The following is a 12,962-nucleotide window of genomic DNA, read 5'->3' as shown; positions in this document are numbered from 1 at the left end:
TCATAGTGGTTGCATCAATTCACATTCCCACCAATAATGCACCAGGGTTCCCTTTTCTCCACATCTTCTCCAGAATTTATTTTTTGTAGATTTTTTTTGGTGATGGCTATTTCAATTATCTTAAGTACATTAATTTAAATTTGTAAAACTAAATACTACACACTCATTAAACACAATGAGGATATATTTAATATGATATTATAAAAAATATTACCATGAGATATTTTGAATAAAAGAAGCAAAGGTTCATATGTATATAGTATGGTACCACCTGTGTAAAAGGAGAAGGAAATAAAATGCAGTTGTATTTATTTCTATTTGCATAAAATACCTCTGAAATATGCATTCTCATTCGGGTGATATCACCCACAAAGGGGTAAAAATTGTTTTGGTGTGGGGGGAATCTTAAATTTTATGTATAGAACATATTTCTATACATAAAAGGAGATACACAATACAAAAGGAGATACACAATATACTTGGGTATGTAAATTAAAAGGGGAGCCAATAATCAGAAAAAATGTCTCCAAAGACTCCTTAGGAGAGTGGTGATAAAAAAAAAAAGTTTGAGAAACATTTTTCTAGAAGGATGTAAATAAATGAATCCATATGGTGCCTGAGAGAGCCGAAATGAATTACCAGGAGAAGGAAGTGATGCGAATTAAGACTGTTCAGTGTGTGCTCTTTCATATTTTTGGTATTAGAATCATTATTGGAAGATCAGTTCAGTTCAGTCACTTAGTCGTGTCCGACTCTTTGCGATCCCATGAATTATAGCATGCCAGGCCTCCCTGTCCATCACCAACTCCCGGAGTTCACGCAAACTCATGTCCATTGAGTCGGTGATGCCATCCAGCCATCTCACCCTCTGTGGTCCCCTTCTCCTCCTGCCCCCAATCCCGCCCAGCATCAGGGTCTTTTCCAATGAGTCAACTCTTTGCATGAGGTGGCCAAAGTATTGGAGTTTCCGCTTCAGCATCAGTCCTTCCAATGAACACCCAGGACTGATCTCCTTTAGGATGGACTGGTTGGATCTCCTTGCAGTCCAAGGGACTCTCAAGAGTCTTCTCCAACACCATAGCTCAAAAGCGTCAATTCTTCAGCGCTCAGCTTTCTTTACAGTCCAACTCTCACATCCATACATGACCACTGGAAAAACCATAGCCTTGACTAGACAGACCTTTGTTGGCAAAGTAATATCTCTGCTTTTCAATATGCTATCTAGGTGGGTCATAACTTTCCTTTCAAGGAGTAAGTGTCTTTTAATTTCATGGCTGCAATCACCATCAGCAGTGATTTTGGAGCCCCCCCAAATAAAGTCTGACACTGTTTCCCCATCTATTTCCCATGACGTGATGGGACCAGATGCCACGATCTTTGTTTTCTGAATGTTGAGCTTTAAGCCAACTTTTTCACTCTCCTCTTTCACTTTCATCAACAGGTATAGTATCTATCAAAATTTAAATTAAAAACAAACCTTAAAAAGGAATACAAGAAATATTTAAGAGGTAAAATTTGGAAGACTTAATTACTGAATGAGAGAAATGGACTCATCCAATGAAAAAGATGGTGCTGAGATTTAGGTAATAAGGTCAAGGATTTACAGTAAAATCATTGATTTGGGAGAAGAACGAGTAGAGCGTTAAAGAATTTCATTCTGGATATGTGTGTGAGGTGCCCATAGATCACCCAAGGCAGTGTGCTTACACCAAAGCAATTGGATGTGAGTCTGAAACTCAGAAGAGAAGTCGGAGTTGTGCTGAAGACTTACAATCACCTCCAAATAGATTAATTAGAAGCCTAAAAATGAATGGGGATTGTGTGCTGTGAGACTAACCCTACTCTGAAGGCAGCATCCTAGGAAACAAAAGGGCAGCTGAGAAGTGGGGGCCCACCAAGGAGACTAAGAAGAGATTGATAGAGAGGTACAGGATATCCAGGAGCACAGCCTTCAAGTTAAGGGAGCTCTGCTGTGTGATGTCATGCCACCTTGACCATGTAGGAAAGCAAAATGTGTACTTTCCTAATGACATTGGGGCTGATCAGGCAGATTTTAAACAATCTGATCCCTGACTTCCCTTCATGCACTCTGGTTACACCTTCTCCTCTTCCTGATCACCATTGATTGCGTCCCCCAAAGGATGGAGGAAAAAGTAACGAGACAGGGACTTTGACCAGGGAATGCAAATCTTTGGGGTGGCATGAGGTATGCTGCGCGGCCTCTCTTTATGAAGTCACTGGACTAGAGGAGCTGAATCAGACTGGTTTCTGCAGCAATAGTTAGTATCAACTTTATAGGTGGTTGCCTCAGTTCATTTCTGGGAAGCAAATTAGTGTTCAGGACACCTGAGACTCAGATAGTCTCTGGCAGATAAAACTGATATTAAAACACCCCTCCCCAGAAAAAAAATTAAACCTATCTTGAGAAAGAGAAGGCCACTCTTGCTTGATTATGTTGCCTGGTTACTCCTTCATCTGATCAACAGCCAGGTTGTTCAAACATGTGGTTACTGCAGTGATAGATTCTAGCACCCAGCAACTCCTCCCATCATGATTAAGTCTAATCTTGCATATTTCACATTCTCCTGCATTTCTTGCTGCAACCAGAGATTATTAGGGAAATCTTCCAGTCTCTATCTGAGGCAGATGCCTCCTCATTCTTGCCATTTGCCATTTGATGAACAGTTTGAACCATGGGCATGTTGAGAATCTCAGCCCTTCATTCTGAAACTCTGTTGATTTTTTTTTCAAAGCATCTATTACTATATGTTGTGGCTCAGATGGTAAAGTGTCTGCCTACAATGCGGAAGACCTGGGTTCAGTCCCTGGATCAGGAAGATCTCCTGCAGAAAGAAATGGTAACCCACTCCAGTATTCTTGCATGGAAAATCCCATGGATGGAGGAGCCTGGTAGGCTACAGTCCATGGGGTTGCAAAGAGTTGGATACGACTGAGCGACTTTACTTTCTCTTTCAGTGGGAACACAGAGGTATCCAGGTAAAAAGAAATGAGGCATGTTTATAAATGTGTGGACTATTTCCAAAAGAGACCCACAATAGTGGTAACAGTGCAGGTAAGAGTGAAGATGGCAGAGCTTGCCCCTGGGTGATGAGGGAAATTGCTCTTTTTTACCCTTTTAATTTCATATTATGAATCTATACAGAAAAAATAATTTTAAATTAGATAAAAAGGCAATAAAGCCACTAGTAGGACATGTATTACAGAAATTGGAATACATATATTTCCAAAAAGAAAGCAAAAGTATTACATAACAGGCAAGTTCACAGAAATTAAAATTTGGGATTCACATGAGCAAGTGCTACTATTTACTATCTCTGAATGTCTGTCCATCTTATCTAGGTTATAGAAGGTCCGGTGGGGAGGAATCACCTTAATTCCTAGATAAGAAGTGGAGGCTAGGGACACTTGTGGTGCCAGTGTGGCTCTTGGAAAGGGAAGCAGTGCTGACACTTGTATTCCCAGTCACTAATTAATGATAGAATTCCCACCCTCTCCCAGGACAAAGGGCTTCCCTGGTGGCTCAGATGGTCAAGAATCTACCTGCAAAGCGGGAGACCTGGGTTTGATCTCTAGGTTGTGAAAATCCCCTGGAGAAGGGTAGGGCTACCCACTCCAGTATTCTTGCCTGGAGAATTCCACAGACAGAAAACCTGGCGGGGCTACAGTCCATGGGGTTGCAAAGAATTCTACACAACTGAGCCACTTTCGCTAGGAGTCGGACACGACTGAGCGACTTCACTTTCACTTTTCACTTTCATGCAAAATGGCAACCCACTCCAGTGTTATTGCCTGGAGAATCCCAGGGACGGGGGAGCCTCATGGGCTGCCATCTCTGGGGTCGCAGAGTCGGACATGACTGAAGCGACTTAGCAGCAGCAGCAGCAGAGCCACTTTGAGCTTCCTAGAGCTGGTCTCATTCACTGTGCAAAGGAACTGGCCAGAGGCTGATGCTTGCCTGGTCTGGGATGAGACGGGGTAGAGGGTGGAAGATGCGGCTGTGAAGCGGATTGTGAGGTGGAGGGGTGTGTGTTGGAGATGGAGGGTTCTCGAGCCTGTGTTTGTGGAGAGTGAGCAGAATGGCAGAAGTCTGCTTTGGGGATTGGATTAGACACCTGTGTTGTCTCCAGCATGCTGCCAGGTAAGAGGAGCAGTCTAAGGATGGTAGGTGAGTGTGAGGAAGAGGAGTCAAAAGTGGAGACTCCTCTGAGAAACTGAGTTTCTTCCAGAAACTCAGACCCCTAAGCCACTAACATCTGCCTGCCCTATCCACTTAGTACTGCTTCCACCCAGCCTCTAGGACACAGCTGGTGCTGTGGGTCACTCCATCCCTGTTAGGAGGGTCAGGGCTTTCTGCAGTGGTGGGGGGTGGGGGCAGTGCAGGACTGCCTGGCTCCAAGTGCCTCTGCTACCCACAAGCTGTGTGATCCTCTGTGTTGCAGTTTCTTCCTTCATAATAATAGATAATAATACTTAATAATTCCTACCCAGAAGGGTTCTTGGACAGTCAAATGAGAATATGCACTTGAAATGCCTAACGAATGACATAGTAAATGCTCAATGAATGAGAACCGAAGCCCTCAGAACCATCATTCCTCAGCCCAAGCACCCTTAGCTTGCTTAAGGAAAGAGGAAATACGAGGTTTACCACCACCGGGATCCCCTTGGGTTTCAACACGCTCTTGGAAGCAGTGTGGAAAGTGGATTAGGGAGGGAGGAGAAGCAAGACTAGAAATCCAAAAAGAAGTCTGCAGGCATCCAGATGGGAGGTGGAGGGGCGGGACCTCGGACCCTTGGCATTGAGAGACATTATTTCGGAGAAAATTTCTCTAGGACTCTAGGCTGGGAACGGGCCCTTGGCCAAGGGCCGGGCTTGGGTGGCGGGAGGAAGATGGAAGGGAGGGAGAGCAGCAACAGGGAAGATCTTGGGCGGGAGGTGGGGGGGTGCAGGGGTGCGACACGTGCGGTCTGGGGCTGGAGACAGAAGCTGCAGGCGCAGAGGCGGCTGTGAGTGCCGCGGTGGAGTTAGGGTAGGAGGTGGAGCAGTTTTGCACGTGGGGGGCCCGTTTCCTGACGCAGCTGGCCGGGATCTAGGTGCTGTGCCCGATTTCTTCCCTGGACCGTCGGCTCCGCCGCCGTCGGGTGTGCCCCGCCGAGCCGCCCAGGGGCGCTCGCAGGCACCGAGCTCGGGACCCGCCAGGAGGAGTTCCATCTGGCCGGCTGGCTTCCTTCCTAGCGCCCTCCATACCTCGCGGTCTTCAGTCTGAGCTCGCATTCCGCCCACCTGCCCGGCGCCCGCGTCCTCCTGCTTCCCGTGACCTCCCGTTAGAGGCGCTGGGGATCAAGTTGAGGCTGGTTTTCCAGCCGGCCGCCGGCCAGACCGCAGAAACCTTCGCCGTTCACACCCGGCGGCCTCGCACCCTCCACGGCCAGGGCGGGACGCGCGCGGGCGGCAGGAAGGGGGCCCCCTTTCGGCTCGATGCCCCTAGTCTCCGCGCGGCCCACGGGTGGGCGGGTGTCTAACTTTCCACTACTCACCGAGTTCTGATCCCGCAGGTGTGTGTTCTGAGCCAAGCAGTGTCTGCTTGAGGGGCGATGGCGGGCTGTGCGCACCGAGGGGATCTCCCCCTCCGTCTGTCCCCGGCTGGATCGCAAGCTCCTGCGGGTTCCCCAAACCAGGGTTGGGGATTATCACGCCTCGCGGCGCCCGGAATCTCGAGGGGAAGCAGGATACCCCCACCACCCCCCACAAAGGGCACCGTCTCCACCTTCCTTGCTTCACTTTTCACGGTGGACGAGATCCCAGGGCCCGGTGGAGATCGGCAACCCAATGCTTGCTGCTCACAGAGGGGCTTGCGGACTTTCTTGAGGTTTGCAGCTAACGGGAGATCAAGTGCCCTCGAGGCACGAGGCCCCGGAGTTTGCTTTTCATGTTTTCCATCAATACAGCCAAAGCATAATTTAATTCGCTTTCTTTTTTTTCCCCAAAGGGAGAAGGTAAACCTAATTTGGCGGATGACTCCCCCTTCTTGGAGGTGGTGAATCCTCGCTCTGGTTGTGTGGCACCGCAGCAAGGGCTTCTAGTGACGACCCTCAGCAGCGGCGGGTGGCCTGGAAACTCGCTGAAGAAAATTCAAATGAGCTTTACTTTACTTAGAGCGATTTCTCCATACAGTGTCTAATATATGCCTGCCACGGGGGAGACAAAGGTAGGCGGAACCAGGAGCGAGGTGGATTCCCCCGATGGCGCTCTGGGGGAAAAGGCGCTCAGGGCCGAGAGAGAAGCAAGGGAGGCGGTGGTGGAGTGGTGGGGTGGCGGGGTGGTGGGGGTCTTCCCTGTTTCGTACTTAGGAAGCTTACCTTTTCCACCACTCAAGAGAGCACCCTTCATTTGTGCTTGGGTTCCTTGGTGGGTCTTCTTCCTTTACTCACACACCTCCCTAGGGGACACTTCAAGCTTCTCCAGACCCGCCTGCCCTCCCCCAAACGTTTCCCACACACCGGCTGTGCCCTGTGGGGTCTTTCAGGACTCCTGGAGTTATGCCTTTCAGGAGAATGTGGCAGCTCTGGGACATTTCAGGCAGTAAATGGCACCTCTGCAAAAGCCCCACTAACTGGTCCGTTTTGCCTTTTTCCTGGCTGGTCAGTGAACTGCTGCCTCTGGGTATGACTTGCCTGGTGATATGACCTCTGCAGTCTCCCAAGTATGACATTCAGAGCTCATTCACTGGTGGCATTTCCCAATAGGTGAAGCAGGAGGATGAAGTACCTACTAACCAGGGAGCTTGGGGAGTTGAGAAGTCTGAGATGCAGTTGGATGAAGTGTTTGGGGAGACTGGGGAAAACTGATTGAGGAGGGGAAGATATTAGGTTGCTGGGCACCACACTGGGGGCTCCACTGATATCGGTGAATAGGATGCTTGGTGGGGGCAGATAGGAACTGACCTGGGAAAACCCTGTGGCTTTGCTGCTGCTAAGTTGCTTCAGTCGTGTCCAACTCTGTGCAACCCCATAGACGGCAGCCAGCCAGGCTCCCCCGTCCCTGGGATTCTCCAGGCAAGAACACTGGAGTGGATTGCCATTTCCTTCTCCACTGCATGAAAGTGAAAAGTTAAAAGGAAGTCGCTAGGCAGTGCTAAAGGGAGACCATTTAGGGCACTGGCGCTGGGTCTGGAAGGCAGTGAGTGCGCCTTCAGGGAGACAGTTGAGTGTGTGACACAGTTGAGTGTGGGAAGCACAGTGAGGGCACCAGCAGGTGAGCAACCTGGGTGGACTCTGATCATGTAAGATCAGAAGTTCCCATGACTACATGTTGACATTTATGTTTTGAAAAATTAAGATTTTTTCTGTTGTTTTTATCAATACTTTCATAATAGTTTTAGGAAAGAGGAAAATATATACAGATTAGCTTAATGAGGACTCTTTTGAAGTCCATCTTCCAGTCCAGAGGAATGTCTCACTTTACAAAAACTAAAGAAAAATCCAAAGTTTAAAAGATATCAGTTCAGTTCAGTTCAGTCACTCAGTTGTGTCCGACTCTTTGCGATCCCACGAACCACAGCACGCCAGGCCCTGTCCATCACCAACTCCCGGAGTTTACTCAGACTCATGTCTATTGAGTCAGTGATGTCATCCAGCCATCTCATCCTCTGTCGTCCCCTTCTCCTCCTGCCCCCAATCCCGCCCAGCATCAGAGTCTTTTCAAATGAGTCAGCTCTTCGCATGAGGTAGCCAAAGTATTGGAGTTTCAGCTTCAACATCAGTCCTTCCAACGCACACTCAGGACTGATCTCCTTTAGGATAGACTGGTTGGATCTCCTTGCAGTCCAAGGGACTCTCAAGAGTCATCTCCAACATCACAGTTCAAAAGCATCAATTCTTTGGTGCTCAGCTTTCTTTATAGTCCAACTCTCACATCCATACATGAAAATCCAGTCTTGACTAGATGGACCTTTGTTGGCAAAGTAATGTCTCTGCTATGTTGATCATAACTTTCTTTCCAAGAAGTATCTTAATTTCATGGCTGCAGTCACTTAACACTCTGCAAGATCATGTAAGGCAAGATCCTATGGTTGATCTTTAACAGAGAAAAAGTGCAGTGTCCTTTCTACCTGCCACAGACACCATGTGGAGCCAGCACTGGGAGAGGGGTGAGGCAAAGGCCGTGTATGGGGCTGTCACCCAGGGCAAACGCAGTGTCACCAGGGCTAAGACTGGTTCCTGAGCTTACGAGCCTTTCCTTTAAGGCCTTTCAGAAAGTTCTAGGTAAAGCATGTTTTGCAAAAGAAGGTGGGGATAGAACTGGGAAAGGTCATACCAATGAGGATTAAATCAGAATTAGGTGAGGAGACTAAAAAGTGCTTTGCATTCTGGGCTCTTTGATGGCGGATGCATCTCATAGTATCTCAGGTTCACTGACATCTTTGAATATGCCCAGCCCACTGCTAACTGCACTTATGACATGGTGACTGTGGAGCTCAGCTGCTTCACGTGAAACCGACATTTGAGGGAGGCACTGAATCCATTCTTTCAGATTTGAAGATCAGTTCAGTTCAGTTCAGTTCAGTCGCTCAGTCGTGTCCGACTCTCTGCGACCCCATGAATAGCAGCACGCCAGGCCTCCCTGTCCATCACCATCTCCCGGAGTTCACTCAGGCTCACGTCCATCGAGTCAGTGATCTCAACCTCTGTCGTCCCCTTCTCTTCCTGCCCCCAATCCCTCCCAGCATCAGGGTCTTTTCCAAGGAGTCAACTCTTCACATGAAGTGGCCAAAGTACTGGAGCTTCAGCTTTAGCATCATTCCTTCCAAAGAAATCCCAGGGCTGATCTCCTTCAGAATGGACTGGTTGGATCTCCTTGCAGTCCAAGGGACTCTCAAGAGTCTTCTCCAACACCACAGTTCAAAACCATCAATTCTTCAGAGCTCAGCCTTCTTCACAGTCCAACTCTCACATCCATACATGACCACAGGAAAAACCATAGCCTTGACTAGACGGACCTTTGTTGGCAAAGTAATGTCTCTGCTTTTCAATATGCTATCTATGTTGGTCATAACTTTTCTTCCAAGGAGTAAGCGTCTTTTAATTTCATGGTTGCAGTCACCATCTGTAGTGATTTTGGAGCCCCCCAAAATAAAGTCTGACACTGTTTCCACTGTTTCCCCATCTATTTCCCATGAAGTGATGGGACCAGATGCCATGATTTTCGTTTTCTGAATGTTGAGGTTTAAGCCAACTTTTTCACTCTTCACGTTCACTTTCATCAAGAGGCTTTTTTCTCTTCACTTTCTGCCATAACAGTGGTGTCATCTGCATATCTGAGGTTATTGATATTTCTCCCAGCAATCATGATTCCAGCTTGTGCTTCTTCCAGCCCAGCGTTTCTCATGATGTACTCTGCATAGAAGTTAAATAGGGTGACAATATACAGCCTTGACGTACTCCTTTTCCTATTTGGAACCAGTCTGTTGTTCCATGTCCAGTTCTAACTGTTGCTTCCTGACCTGCATATAGGTTTCTCAAGGGGCAGGTCAGGTGGTCTGGTGTTTCCATCTCTTTCAGAATTTTCCACAGTTTATTGTGATCCACACAGTCAAAGGCTTTGGCACAGTCAATAAAATAGAAATAGATGTTTTTCTGGAACTCTCTTGCTTTTTCCATGATCCAGCAGATGTTGGCAATTTGATCTCTGGTCCTCTGCCTTTTCTAAAACCAGCTTGAACATCTGGAAGTTCAAGGTTCACGTATTGCTGAAGCTTGGCTTGGAGAATTCTGAGCATTACTATACTAGCATGTGAGATGAGTGTAATTGTGCAGTAGTTTGAGCATTCTTTTGCATTGCCTTTCTTTGGGATTGGAATGAAAACTGACCTTTTCCAGTCCTGTGGCCACTGATGAGTATTCCAAATTTGCTGGCATACGGAGTGCAGCACTTTCACAGCATCATCTTTCAGGATTTGAAATAGCTCAACTGGAATTCCATCACCTCCACTAGCTTTGTTTGCAGTGATGCTTTCTAAGACCCACTTGACTTCACATTCCAGGATGTCTGGCTCTAGGTGAGTGATCACACCATTGTGATTATCTGGTCATGAAGATCTTTTTTGTAAAGTTCTTCTGTGTATTCTTGCCACCTCTTCTTAATATCTTATGCTTCTGTTAGGTCCAGACCATTTCTCGCTTTTATTGAGCCCATCTTTGCATGAAATGTTCCCTTAGTATATCTAATTTTCTTGAAGAGATCTCGTCTTCCCCATTCTGTTGTTCTTGAAGAGATCTCTAGTCTTTCCCATTCTGTTGTTTTCCTCTATTTCTTTGCATTGATCACTGAGGAAGGCTTTCTTATCTCTTCTTGCTATTCTTTGGAACTCTGCATTCAGATGCTTATATCTTTCCTTTTCTCCTTTGCTTTTCACTTCTCTACTTTTCACAGCTATTTGTAAGGCCTCCCCAGACAGCCATTTTGCTTTTTTGCATTTCTTTTCCATGGGGATGGTCTTGATCCCTATCTCCTGTATAATGTCATGAACCTCAGTCCACAGTTCATCAGGCACTCTATCTATCAGATCTAGTCCCTTAAATCTATTTCTCACTTCCACTGTATAATCATAAGGGATTTGATTTAGGTCATACCTGAATGGTCTAGTAGTTTTCCCTACTTTCTTCAATTTAAGTCTGAATTTGGCAATAAGGAGTTCATGATCTGAGCCACAGTCAGCTCCTAGTCTTGTTTTTGCTGACTGTATAGAGCTTCTCCATCTTTGGCTGCAAAGAATATAATCAATCTGATTTCGGTGTTGACCATCGGGTGATGTCCATGTGTAGAGTCTTCTCTTGTGTTGTTGGAAGTGGGTGTTTGCTATGACCAGTGCATTTTCTTGGCAAAACTCTGTTAGTCTTTGCCCTGCTTCATTCCGCATTCCAAGGCCAAATTTGCCTGTTACTTCAGGTGTTTCTTGACTTCCTACTTTTGCATTCCAGTCCCCTATAATGAAAAGGACATGTTTTTTGGGTGGTAGTTCTAAAAGGTCTTGTAGGTCTTCATAGAACTGTTCACTTCAGCTTTTTCAGCATTCCTGTGGGGGCATCGACTTGGATTACTATGATATTGAATGGTTTGCCTTGGAAATGAACAGAGATCATTCTGTCCTTTTTGAGATTGTATCCAAGTACTGCATTTCAAACTCTTTTGTTGACCATGATGGCTACTCCATTTCTTCTGAGGGATTCCTGCCCACAGTAGTAGATATAATGGTCATCTGAGTTAAGTTCACCCATTCCAGTCCATTTTAGTTCACTGGTTCCTAGAATGTTGACGTTTACTCTAGCCATCTCTTGTTTGACTACTTCCATTTTGCCTTGACTCATGAACCTGAAATTCCAGGTTCCTATGCAATATTGCTCTTTACAGCATTGGACCCTGTTTCGATCACCAGTCACATGCACAACTAGGTATTGTTTTTGCTTTGGCTCCATCCCTTCATTCTTTCTGGAGTTATTTCTCCACTGATCTCCAGTAGCATATTGGGCACCTACTGCCCTGGGGAGTTCCTCTTTTAGTATCCTATCATTCTGCCTTTTCATACTGTTCATGGGGTTCTCAAGGCAAGAATACTGAAGGGGTTTGCCATTCCCTTCTCCAGTGGACCACATTGTGTCAGACCTCTCCACCATGACCCGCCCATATTGGGTGGCCCCACAGGCATGGCTTAGTTTCACTGAGTTAGACAAGGCTGTGGTCCTAGTGTGATTAGATTGACTAGTTTTCTGTGAGTACGGTTTCAGTGTGTCTACCCTCTGATGCCCTCTTGCAACACCTACCATCTTACTTGGGTTTCTCTTACCTTGGACGTGGGGTATCTCTTCACGGCTGCTCTAGCAAAGCGCAGCCGCTGCTCCTTAGCTTGGACAAGGGGTATAGATCAATAAATGTGAAAATTTGGGGGAACTGACATATGGTTAGAAACTTTTACATAAAGTAAAGACGATGAAATAGGTGAAAAAACTATATCATTTTGTAAGATTATTTTGTATCATAAAGGAAGAATAACTTCAAAATCTTAAAACTGCATAATCAAAGTTAAAAACAACTATACTTCCCTTGGCTTTCTCATATTCTATGGATTGATGAAAAGTTTATCACCAACTCATCTCTCCAAACTAAGGTTCCATCACCTTGAACACATGAGGGCAGCTGCACTGCTTGTAGAGGATGTTAATTTACCCAACTAAGTGGTTTCAGGGCTTGAAGGGACCTCTGAGGAATTCAAGTGCAGAGATTTCACAGTATCTTGCCTCAGTTTCCAATAATGACAACTGTGTGTTGAGTGCTAGCAGCCAGAAACTGTCATTGCTTTGAAGAGAAGTAAAAAAACACAGATTGTGGCAAATAGAATCATGGAAACTTGAAGTTGGAAGGTTTTTTAGCAATGATCTTATTGCTTTTCAAACTAATACTCCACGGAGCCACAGTAGTGCTCCTTGAATCAATGGACCTCCATTTTAATTGTTATAATTGAGCCTCTACTTACAGTGGACTTCAATTGCTTAAAAAAAATGCTTGACCCACCGATTCAGTCCATCTCCAATTTAAAAGAGGAAACTGAGGCTGAAAGAAGCCCTGGGATTTGCCTGTGGTCACCTACTTGGTAGCACATCACCAGTGGAGTAGGAAGGAAGGACTGTTATTATAGTGTCTGTTTCCATATTCATCAGTGGTTGAACCAAATTTTCTCATTGCTCCATGGCAAGGAGAGTCAACCTTTACAGTTACCGTTTTGGAATGTTCTGACTGGCTCCTTTCCACACTGATCCTCATCCTCTGCTTGGCATACCATTCCTACATGATAATTATGACAAAACATTTCACTGACAACTGTTGGAAACTAATTTCTTAACTCCACAAGTCTGTATTTTTACTCCCGTTTTGACCATGATTGATAAAA

This window comes from Oryx dammah, unplaced genomic scaffold (genome assembly GCF_014754425.2).
Source record: "Oryx dammah isolate SB20612 unplaced genomic scaffold, SCBI_Odam_1.1 HiC_scaffold_1, whole genome shotgun sequence".
NCBI lineage: Eukaryota > Metazoa > Chordata > Mammalia > Artiodactyla > Bovidae > Oryx > Oryx dammah.
The sequence above is the reverse complement of the archived record's forward strand: the minus strand, read 5'-3'. Positions refer to the sequence as shown.